This window comes from Mustela erminea, chromosome 4, assembly GCF_009829155.1.
Source record: "Mustela erminea isolate mMusErm1 chromosome 4, mMusErm1.Pri, whole genome shotgun sequence".
Lineage (NCBI taxonomy): Eukaryota > Metazoa > Chordata > Mammalia > Carnivora > Mustelidae > Mustela > Mustela erminea.
In genome coordinates this window covers 96,317,289-96,329,864 of record NC_045617.1, presented here as the reverse complement: position 1 = coordinate 96,329,864, position 12,576 = coordinate 96,317,289, and positions in this window count along the sequence as shown.

The window sequence follows — 12,576 nt, the reverse complement described above, 5'->3', positions numbered from 1 at the left end:
CTAGAAGAGAGACACATCTTATTGACTCAAGGGTTGGCAGAAAGAAAACAATGTTTAATAAAAAATATTCACTTCTATATCCTCAGTACCACTGTTTATGTAAATAAAAGTAATTCGGTTTCTCTTCTGTCTATTCATTGCCTACTTTCTTTGTATTTCAGATGGATAAACATATTCATTAAACATGACATCAGACTCTAATTGTGCTTATAGTGTCATTATGGTCATTTTGCCATCCAGCCATTCATGGTAATCATCTGAGTTGCTCTGGTACATCTCTAAATATATGTATGGCACTTTACTGCCAGTTTTACTATGAGAATCATGGTTATCTTCATACTTGCTTTTTTCCATATTGAAATATCTCCAAATAGAGTCATAATTATTTCTTAAAAGAAAATGCATGTTTTCTCTCTTCCAAATGTGAAGCCTTCCAATCTTGGCTCATCTACTGATTTTTTTTTTTTTGTATGCATTTTTTGTATGCATCTTACTCCTGTAAGATGACAGTTTGAGAGGACACAGTTTAATAGTTCTCTCAGTAGGGCCATGAAATACTCTTATTGGCACTGCAAAAGGATAAATTGTAAGGTGTTGGAGAGAGAGAGAGAGAGAGAGCTCCTTTTACCCATGCAATCATTTATTCAAATGAAGTTCCACAAGTAAGTTAAGTAATGGCTTTTCTTCTTCCAGCAATTTAGGACTCTGTTCAGCTGGCTCAGTCGGCGGCTCCCAAAGAATGTGTCCTATTGAGGGAATCTTTCATTTTGTTGGAGAAGGAATTGGGATGCCACGAGCAGTGTAGAGTCTTATGGTGGAAAGCTCAGTTTAAGCTGATGAGTGAACCTGACCAACTACTCAGAACACCAGTCTCTGAGGTCCACCATGAGATCTAACAGGATTAGTTTTGTCTAAGAGATTGAAGTGAGAGAGGTTTAGATGTTAGAGAATTTCAGTTTTCAAAAGCAGCTCCCACAACCGTGCGCATGGCTAATTCAGGAATTGTCACCATGAGCCTAGGAAAGATGAAGGCACATGCATGGTAGCAAAAATGAGGACTCCCCTGGCCATCCCAAAGACGATATTATTTACACTAGAGACCAGCTTTTGCATTTCCAAAAGGTGTGCTGCTGTGGGGGCCAAGGATGAGACGGTAGCATTTAGTTTAACAAAGGTTGTTGTTGTTACATTACACCTATTGCTTAAAACTGTTCACGCTACTCTACCTGAAATATTTAAGCTGTATTGTGTACATATATTGGTATACATCAACACATAATATGACTTCATTTCATCAAGACACAATGTTTCTGGACTGATATGTCGAGAAAAATGCATTGTCTTTGTGAAAGCGCAGTATTCTCTCTGACTCTTCGTTCTTTGAAGATGCCGCTAACAAAGGATTGAACTTTTCTCATACTTAGCAAGCCCCAGGAGGTAAGAATTCTCTGTTCCTTCATTTTAACAACACATGATATGAGAAGGAATGTCTTTCAATCCTTTTTTACTAAGAAATTTTCTACTGTGAGATTTTTTTTCTTTCTTTTTTTTTTTTTTAAGATTTTATTTATTTGTGTGACAGAAAGAGAGAGGGAGAAATCACAAGTAGGCAGAGAGGCAGGCAGAGAAAGAGAGGGAAGCAGGCTGTCCGCTGAGCAGAGAGCCCGATGCAGGGCTCTACCCCAGGACCCTGAGATCATGACCCGAGCCGAAGGCAGAGGCTTAACCCACCTGAACCACCCAGGTGCCCCTTTTTTCTATTTTTTTTTAAAAAAGCATTCTCTTCTATATGGTCAAAATTCCATGAGCTAAAACAGACATGTTTATATAGATATTTACATTTCCAAATTTTGAAAGTAATTACTTATGTCTTGAATGATAATATTCTAGGTGTCAAAGGACCATTAGATTAATCCGTTTACTACCACTTAGCAACAGTCAGCTGTATTCTAATCTTGCTGTACATGGTAGCTAGTTGGAAAAAGTTTTGAATATAATTTTTAACACCATATACTTATCCATGGTGATAGCCTACAGCTAGAAAAAGATCAATTTGCCTGTTCTTTTTCTTTATTATTGCTTTATTGCCAGTGGACTAATTCCTACCAAGAGGAACACCAATTTAGGATACTCTTTTGCATACTTCAGGGATATCATGTCCACTAATGACTTCTCTGAGTATTATTTGTTCTACCTTTCTAATGTTAAGTGAAACAGATTCTGTGAATACTGAAAATATTAGACCTCACAGAACTACTTCTTAGTAAGATCTCTTCATCTAGCGACTATGTCTCCAAATTCGCCATGTTACCAAATATGCATTAAGTACTGTACATAAATACATCTTTTAAGTAATTTTGTACTTGAATTTTTTACTGCAGTTCATGACCTGTACTTTTTAATATGTGCTCCAATATACCACCGCCTTGAAAAATCTCTAGTATATGCTCAATTAATAACTGTTAAATGAGTGTTTCCCAGAGCTGTATGAATTTTCCTTCTGTCAGCTGATCTTGAATTTTCTTTTGAACCAGTAACAATAGGTAACTGATTCCACTTCCTTACATTTGATGATGAAGTTCTATCTTTTAGTTTCTATTTATAGGTTACAAATTTGTTGTAAAGAATCCTTAAAGTTTTTTCATCACTGTGGATCTCACTTCCCTAACCTGTCATGTAGAGAGTTTTTCTTCAAGCATCCTTGTATGTATAATTACCTATTTATCACTTTGTGATTTTCTTTTTACTGTTAGTATATTGCAGAGGTTAGCAAACTACAGCCTATGGGCAAGACCGAGCCCTCCTCCTTGTATGGCCTGTAAGTAAAGGCTAGTATTTGCAGACGACATTTTAATTGATTTGATGGTAGGAGCTACTAACTTCCAACATCAGTTAAGAAAAATGTTATCCCATCTTTCTTATTAGTAGATCTGTACCCCCCAAATATTATGTGCAATCATTTTTACTATCTACTAAATTTTTGTCAGTTCAAATTTATGGAAAATTGTTTTTTATCTTCTATTTAAGTTCTTACAAAATATCCTTGATTTCGTATCATGGCCAGCAAAGCCTCAAATATTTGCCCTTTACAGAATACATTTGTTGGTCCCCATAAGAGAAGAATGAGTAACATTTCCAGGTGCAAAATGTGGTCTGTGCAGCATCTCTTTAAGCATTACCTGAGAATGTGCTAGACATGCTAATTCTTAGGGGACTGAATCAGATGCTCTAAAGATGGGGCTCAGCCATATGTGTTTAACCTGCCCTCAACTTGATTATAATGCACAGAAAATTTGCTAACCATTGCCTAGAAATGTTCTTTACTATTGAATTTTGGAGCAAAATCATGATCCTTTAATGTTTTAGTTAACTTGGATCAAACTTTTCAAGACCCCTTGACATTGCTGATAAAATATTGTCCAGTAGGAGAAGCAAGATGCCAAGTAAAATATCTTTCTTTAGAGAGGATAATGGTCAAAAGGAAAACACAGAGAGAAATTTTAGATAAGGAAATCAGAATTCCATCTCCCATATTTATAATTTGTCAATAGGTATTGCATGACCTAAACTAAGTAAAAGTAAAATCAATCAGTATATGCCATTTTATTCTACTTTCTCCACTTTCTCTACTTTTTTCTACATTGATGTCGCTATACTTTGGGCACAGAATGTGATATAGTTGTGTGGAAACAGCAGTGCTGATTTCCTTGCTGCTTCAAAGGATGGCATCATGGTCAACCAAAGGAATGTGATCAAGATAGCTTTCCCCTCAGCTTTGACTTAGCTTCCGATGGATTTCTTCCTGAGGAGAGACTCCTGACCTCACTTTTCTTACTGAATTCACTTTAGAAAACTTGCTGTTGTAAATTCTTTCTCTGTTCCTTTGAAAAATATGTAAATCTTCTCCCAGCCTCTCCTCAGTATTACCAGAAATGTCTTTCTCAAAGACCTGAGAACCATCCCTTTGAAATACACATTTCAAAGGACATACACTTCTGTCTCTCAGTCTCTGTGAGAGGCTAAAAGCCTAACCTCAATGGGTGCTAGTTATCAAATGCAGATGGCCTAATCACAGAGGAAAGCACTGGCAGACTCTGAGATAAGTTGCTCTGGGTAGCCCAGTGATCAAATTCCTTCCAGCTTGTCATCACACCAGACCCTAAGAACCTTCCTGCATTCTGTTTCATTGAAATTGAGTTCATGTTCTCTCCTCTATTGCAATAGTCTTCAATAAAGTCTTCCTTGGCTGTTTAACTTTGTCTAGGGCAACTTTTACTTTATCAAATAAAATAACAAAAATTTGAATTCTGGGTCTGAAGGATTTGCTTAGGAAATATCCTCCCCAATATAGATAGAAAACATTATTAAGAGAAATTCCCTTTTTTGGTAGAATGCTATATGTACCATAGGAGTTACACATATAGATGTTGTGAGATGACAGGGGAGATTATGGTAACTTTTCTTAGAGTGGTCAGAGAAGACTTCAGAGAGGAGGTGGTATTTGGGTGCAAGGAGCACCTCATGTGTTTCAGTTATCAGAAATCCCTAGAATCTGGCACAGAGATTGACCAAGGGTGGACACTTGATACATTTTCATAGACAGTGAATTGATGATAGCTGGATGCACACATAAATAACAAAGATCCAAAGACCCCATTTCAAGGAGTACTCATATTGAAAAGCATACCGTGGAAAAGAGGAAGACAGGGAGTTTTCAAATAGAACCAAAATAAAGTTAGAATTAGGAAAGGCATATTCAGGAGGAGGGGTCATATATAATGCCAAATAATACAGGCTATCTTGGAAGGTGTGGTGTTTTGGATAAAGTAAGCATATAGTTATACAAATCATTTTAAAACTCTGTTTACAAAAAAAAAACTGTTTACAAAAGGATTAAAATTCAATATGAGAGCATAAATGCTAACATTAAGAAAGAAAACTTATGTTTTGGACAATCCTCTAACTGATTTCTTTGCTTGTCTTTGCCAGGCTAATACCTATCACTGACACATGTCTTCAAAATGTCTCCTGAAGAACATTAGAAGTCCAGGTTCTTTTGGTCATTCTGCATTTTCTTAAGTGCTTTATGTCATATTGATGATGCCATTGAGCTTCTTTTGCTTTTTAAACTTCCACTGATCGTTATGTTATTGGATTTTTGGTACTTATATTTTTAAGTTAGATTTCTCAGTGGTAGTAACTTCTCTATGTCTAGACTGGAAATATAAATTTTCATGTGTTTTAAAAATTTTTGAACATCTTTATTGAAGTATAATTAACATCAATTAAGTGTCTATGTTTAAATGTTCTTATATCTGGAAAGGCACATGAGTATCATTTCTTTCTCTTTCCCTCATATGTAAAATAAGGAGAATGATTCCTTTTTACCTAAAATAGACATCAATTTACTTGTTAAATTTGTAACAAGTTCTCTAGTGCTGTGTCCATGCTGTACTTCTATCTTTGGGGGAATTTCTCCCATCATTCTCATCTTAGGATTTTATCAGGAGTCAACATTTTCTTATAATTCTTGCTTTTTAACCATGGTAATATTGAAAGTTCAACCTCTGATCACAGTGGCCCAATCAGTCTTTACCTGGGATTTTTAACACCTTCCTCTCTATTCACACTTCTGTAATAGAATGAGTCTGGTGCTTCTACTAACAAAGTAACTCTCCCCATTCCCCAACTCTGATAGGCTAGAAAACCAATGTGAAGCCAATATGGACAGAAATAGATATGAGAATTACTGGGGAAGATTACTGTGACTGAATCCCTTACTGTCTTTCCTAATGCAAGTCCCACATTTGGCTTTCCTCTTTTGTTTGGTTCAGCTGGTTTTGTTTTGTATGAAATCCACTAAAGTCTACATTGATATATTAATACTATTAATATATTAAGCTATTTTGAGTTGGATGTCTGTGACTTTCAAACAAAACCTATGCCTCACAGATTTTATTTGAAGGCTGTTGGAGAATAAAGGTATGTAATAACGGAAAACATTTTTGAGATATTACTATTATTTTCACAATAACTTGAAAAAATTCTTTTTAGATTTCTCTGAGTTTTAGTCTTCTTATTTTTATTTATTTATTTCTAAAGATTTTATTTATTTATTTGACAGAGAGAGAGAGAGCACAAACAGGCAGAACAGAAGACAGAGGTAGATGGAGAAGCGGGCTCTCCACTGAGCAGGGAGCCTGATGTAGGATTTGACCTTGGGCCGTCAAGCTGGGGCTGTTTTCATGCAGATTGCTTTCATAGAGATCCTCAAGATCAACCATCACCTTGTATAGTTTCACCATGGTTCTCTTTGAACTTCTGCTTTACCATGAAGTCTATTTTTTCAGTGCCATAATGTATATGAGATTTAGGATACTCACTGGCAATTTGGCCTAAACTATTTAATACAAGATGCCAATTTTATATCGATAGTAAGAAATTATATTCTTGGTTTATTGATCATTTGTGTAGGCTCGACAAATGCATATTTTCCCTGCAGGCAATTTACATGGGAAGCCAAGTTATAAAGAAATTTCCTTATGAACAAAGAATAAAAACAGTTGGAATTAGAAGAGGGGTTTTAATGTTAAGGGGCATCAGTATGAAAGCCTAAGGTTTTCATATTCCAAATAAGTTTACTACTGCCAAGTAGAAAAAATAGTCATTTCAATATATACATCTTCTTAGGATGCTACTTTCCCTAGAAAAGTTAATTGACAGGTGTAATCAGTTTTTGTCTCATGGGTCTGCTTCATGTACACTTCCACCCTAATGTTTACATGTTCTCATTGACCCCATCCTGCTTTAGATATGTTGCTATAGAGAGAGAGTAGGCAAAGTAGCTGGAATATAGGTCTTCATATCACACTGCCTGGAGTCAGATGATCTAGGAGCTAGCTGAATATTATTCTTGCTAGTTGTGTAACATTGAGCATGTTACTTAGCTTGGCTACATTTTGGTTTTCTTAAATATAAAATGGTGGTAGTCACAAGTCACTTTCCAATTCCCAGTGCCAGGATCACTCAATAAATGTAAATAGCAATTGCTCATAAATGTAAACAGCAATACTAATGTTAAATTATATTTTAATAATCTAATTTCTTATTGGAATAATTTTTGTTTCCTTGCTGCATCTGCATATCTTTTATTTGACTCAAGATGCATGATTTTTATAGTTTATATATATGATATCACTATAGAGTAATCTATATAGTTCATATAATTCATGTATCAGTTTATGTAGTCTATATATGAGTCATTTGGAATCAGTGTTGAACATAGGCATTGAAGGTTTATGTCAAATCAGTTTGGGGATGATATGATACTACCTGAGCACTAAGGGTATAAAGGAGTTAGCTGTGAGACAGAGGATAATGGGACAGATGAACCTGCAGATTAAGAAGCAGGGAAAAAGAAGCCATTGAGATGTGTTACAAATCCACCATTCTCTCTGCCTCTTCTCAAAACCAGTTTTTGCTGAATTTATACCTGTTTTTTTTTTTTTTTTTTTTTTTTAGCCTTAAAATATATGCTTCTTTGCGGTAACTTGGTGGCTCAGTTGGTTAAGCATCTGACTCTTGATTTCTGTCCAGTTGTGACCTCAGGGTTGTGGGATCAAGACCTATGTTGGGCTCAGTGCTGAGTGAGGAGTCTGCTTGAGAGTCGCCTCTCTCTCTGCCCCTCCCCCCCAACTCACACACTCACTCTGTCTAAAAATAAATAAATAAATCTTTGAAAAAAATATATATTCTTCAGTTTTTCTTGAGCTATTTTGAGACATTTACTCTTTCTTGAAAATAATAATTTAGACCAGAGTGGAGAAGAACTAGATGACTTTTCTCTATATGTATATGTGTACGTATATGTGTGTGTGTTGGCAAACAGCCTACACATATCAGTTGTTGCTTTCAGTTGCCATCAGCCATGATGAGATCAGTTGACAGTAGGCATCATACACTCAAGAGCTGAAAGACACCAGCTCAAAGCCCAAGTCCCATAATCTTTCAAAGACTGAATGCAAATTATTAAAATCAGACATTTGGTTTTATTAACAAACAGACTCACAGAAGAATATTAATTATTATTGCTTTGACTTCTGGTTCACATGAGGTGATAAGAAAATTCTAAATTTAGACCCCCTTATCTTATTCAGAACTGCTTCATGTAAATGTTCTGGCTTTTAAATAAATTTCTTTTCCACATTCGTGGTTGAGACTTTGTATCATTGGGGAAAATCATACTTTAAAAAATTTAAAAAAATAAAAACAAAAACAAAGAACACACAGGGATATCTGGTTCTGATAATGTGGCAGACAGAGAGAGAATTCAGAACTCTTACTGACTAGTTAGAAGATTTAGACAAAGTGCAATTTTAAAATTGTCAATGACCCAATTGGGCTCATCAGAATGAATTCACTTTATATACAAGACAAAAGAGAAAATCAAAACCTAGAGTGATAAAGGCCAGAGGTGAGAGGGCCCCGATGTAGGGTAGAGGTGGGGAAAGTACAACCAACCCAGCAAAGGTCTTGGTGTTTTCTTTTTATTATTAATTAATATTTTTTTATTCATAAAAGACAGAGAGACATGAGAAACAGAGAGAAAGAGAGAGAGAGACAGAGAGAGAGAGAGAGAGAGGCAAACAGCCTTTTCAGAGAGCAGGGAGCCCAATTCAGGACTCAATCCCAGGACCCTAAGATCAAAACCTGAGCAGAAGGTAGACACCCAACCAACTGAACCAACCAGGAACCCAGACCTTGGTGTTCTACAACTAGGTTATGAGAGATATGATCCATGTTCTATACAAGGCAGGGAATTGGAAAAACACTGTTTATGATAGTGACATGAAACTTTATAGTTGTCACACTGGGAATGTGTAGGAAATTCACACTGACAAATTTGTGGACCTTGAAAAATGAGGTATGACACTGGCCAGGAAAAAAGAGCCTCGACTTCAGCTGGAGCATCAAGGGTAGCAATAGAAGAGGTGGGAAGAGGTGACCCCCAAACTGAGAAGATGACATGTGCAAAATCACTGAAACATCAATGAGTATCAAAGCCATGAACAGATGGAGGAGTTGTAAGTAAACTCACAGCGTGGTGAAAATTGGCTAGCCACTTCACAGGAGAACAGATTGACCATCAAGCAGAGCACAGAAGCCACAGAGAGGAGACCTGTGGGCTGAGACCTGTAGTACAAAGTCTGACTCAGACAAGTTGCCCATGAATCGCCCACATAGTATCGATTTCCACAGATAACTATGTTAGCTGGGAAGATAGTTTAGAAAACCAAGGGTAATAAAGTTTTCTCAATGAAAACTAAAGATTCAGAGATCAAACACTTAAAACCACTACCCCATAGACTGCCTGGGAATCATTACCGAGCTTAACAGCCTTGAAAACCACTAAGATTTGCATGACACATGAAAGATTGCTTTAGTTTTTTTGAGGCATGTTGGGGAAGTTTTTCAGCTGTAATCTTGCTCAAATAAGGCACAGATTCAATAATCTTCTAAGGTTCAGTAAACTGAACGAGGAGCCACACAGGTGAACTACAAATACGGATATATCTCTCCTCCTAAACTCTAGAGCTTCATAGATATAATCTCATTGTTTCTTGCTTTAAGAAACTGCACCTGCCATGAGAATTCTTTTTATAATGTTTTCCTTCCTTTTGGCACACATCCCTGCAAGTAAGAATAACATACTTATTGGGATTTTTCTGTGAAGCCTATTGAAGTAACCTAGGTTACTGTGTATGAACCAAGTAAATACAGTAATAGAACTGATAAAGAATCCAGGATTAATTCAGCAGAACAGGGCTAAATTTGTGACTTAGAACATTAAGACTGAAGCTTTTTGGAGCTAACCTGAAGATTATGGTCAAAACACTAATCCTTGGGCACCTGGGTGGCTCAGTGGGTTAAGACTCTGCCTTCAGCTCAGGTCATGATCCCAGGGTCCTGGGATTGAGCCCAGCTCCAGGCTGCCTGCTCAGTGGGGAATCTGATTCTCCCTCTCCCTCTACTTCCTCCACTGCTATTGTTCTCTAAAAATAAATCAATAAAATCTTAAAAAAAAAAGTAAAAAACAAAACAAAACAAAACAGTAATCCTTTTTCTTTTAGTATCTTAAACTCTCACCTGAGATAGAAACCTAAATTTAAATCACGTTTTATTTTCACTAGTAATATCTCTTCTCCATTACCTATTCTTGTTAAGGGGTTTCCTTTGCATCTTATAAGGAGAAAAGTTGAAGAGATTTGTACCCTTCTCCAATATATTTTTTCCCCACCAAACTGTACTTACCCCGCCTCTCCCAGCTGAAGAACAGAGAATAACTGAAGAATTTCATTTTCCTAAAAACTGTGTAACCAAAATTCATGTTTATATTTCTGCCCTTGTTTCAACTTCCACTGCAACAAAACATACACTGATGAGGGATGAAAGAGTAAATGTCATTGTACCAGTGTACTTCTGCTCTGTGGTTATCACCACACCCTGGGAAGCTCTCTTCCCAGGAAGATGGTGTGAGAGAGGACCAGCCACCAACCCTGGAACAGCAGGTGTGCTAGGGTCTCCATACTCGTGGGTACCACAGACCAAGAGCATTTATACCATGAGAGAGCATGTAAGAAATGGAACATCTCTGGCTTGTCCCATACCTACTGACATAGAACCTGCTTTTCAACAAGAATCCAGATTATTCACACGCACATTCAAGTTCAAGGAACACTATCTTAACACATTAAAGTTTCATACATCTACCAGTCAATTTCTAGGGTAATTCCCTCCCTCTCTTCCTCTTTTTTTCTTTTTTTTTTTTTTTCTACCTCTCTTTCTTTTCAAACATTTATTCTCATCTCTCAATCAACCTGCAATTTTTCCCAGGGGTCGAGGCGGAGGGTGGGGGGTGGGGAAAGCTTCTGTTTGTTTGTTTGTTTTCCCTATGTGTTAAATAGCAACATTGTTGGGGGATATCACTGTCCCTTAAAATGTACACATATTATGAGATAAAAAGAAAGCTTTCTCTTCTAAACTCCCACACGGCTCAGTATGACATATTTTCAGCTTGTACCTTAAGAAAGTACAGAAAGTCCAACCCAAGGGCACTGAAGTGATGAGGAGAGGACAGACTTATCAGTGATCAGTGGTTTGGCAATGGGTTAAAATGTCAGGCACAGGCTCTCCTTATCTGGGATAAGATCTGAAAGGTAGGAGGTTAAGCGTTTCCCAGGGAAGAAAACTGGAAAGCCGCTGGGAGGAAGGTAGTAGAGAAAAGGGCAAGAGGAACAACAGATAGGCAGCTCCCAATGGATAGGTAGTGTCCCTTAGATAATGAGACTTTATCTAAACCACATCTGCGTCTCAAGGATCACTGAAGTACTCTCCAAAATTACCTCCCACTCTGGCCCTCTTCCTGCTCCCTTCCAATCAGTTCTACTAGAGCCAGAGTGAGCTCATAAACTCTTAAATGGCTTCCATCAGACATATAATAAAATTCATCGCTTCACTGTGGCCTAAAAAGCAGGATGAGACCAACCCCCTTCTACTCCTTGACCTCCCGCTTCCCACTCATGCTTCCGTTGCCCACTGAGTGTGAGCTCACTGGTCTGGTTTTTATTCCTCACACACATCCTGCTGTCAGGAATATCTAATTTGTATCTCTGCAAGGGACACCCTTTGTGGGCTACCCCTTTCTCAGGGCAATAGAATTCACCCCTGATCACTTATTACAGTGCCTCTCTTGATGGTCTCTCTCTCCTAACACTCTTGAATTTTATGAAGAGTTATTCAGTCTGAAAACTAAATACCAAGTATGGTTGTAACCATGTTTATCTTGCCTGCTGCTTTATCCTAGAGTCTTGAGTTGTACCAATGCATAGTAAGAACTCAATAATTTTTAGAGTTCTTAATGAGTGTCTTCTTTGTCAGGTTCATGCATTATCTCATTTAACACATGAAGCAATAATTTTGATATTAAGTAGAAGTAGCAGTAGAAGCCAATAGAAGCCAATAAGTTTGTAGAAGTCAGTAAGTTTGATATTAAAATCCCCATTTTAGGGACACCCAGGTGGCTCAGTCATTAAATGTCTGCCCTTGGCCCAGGTCATGATCCCAGGGTCCTGGGATGGAGTCCCACATCGGGTTCCCTGCTCAGCAGGAAGCCTGCTTCTCCCTCTCCCATTCTCCCTGCTTGTGTTGTTCCCTCTCCTGCTCTCTATCTCTGTCAATTAAATAAATAAATAAAATCTTTTTTTAATTCACCATTTTATAGATAAGGAAAACCGACCTCAAGAAGATCACTTAGTAAAAGAATGCTTGAGGTTCAACTCCAAATTTTGCTAATGTGAAAGAATTGGCTTATTCTAGCCCTGAGGACATTCAATCTAGTCAAGCAGTACCAGATGAAGGTGATTTGTCAGGGGTATGGACAACCAGAAGGAGTGAACTGTATTAAATGGACTTGAGAAATACTTTCTAAATCTTGTTTCTTCATTTCTGAGAATCTGGGGACCACTTTACAAAGGATATGAACATACATTTGACCAGCTTTCTGTATTCTTCAGTTTG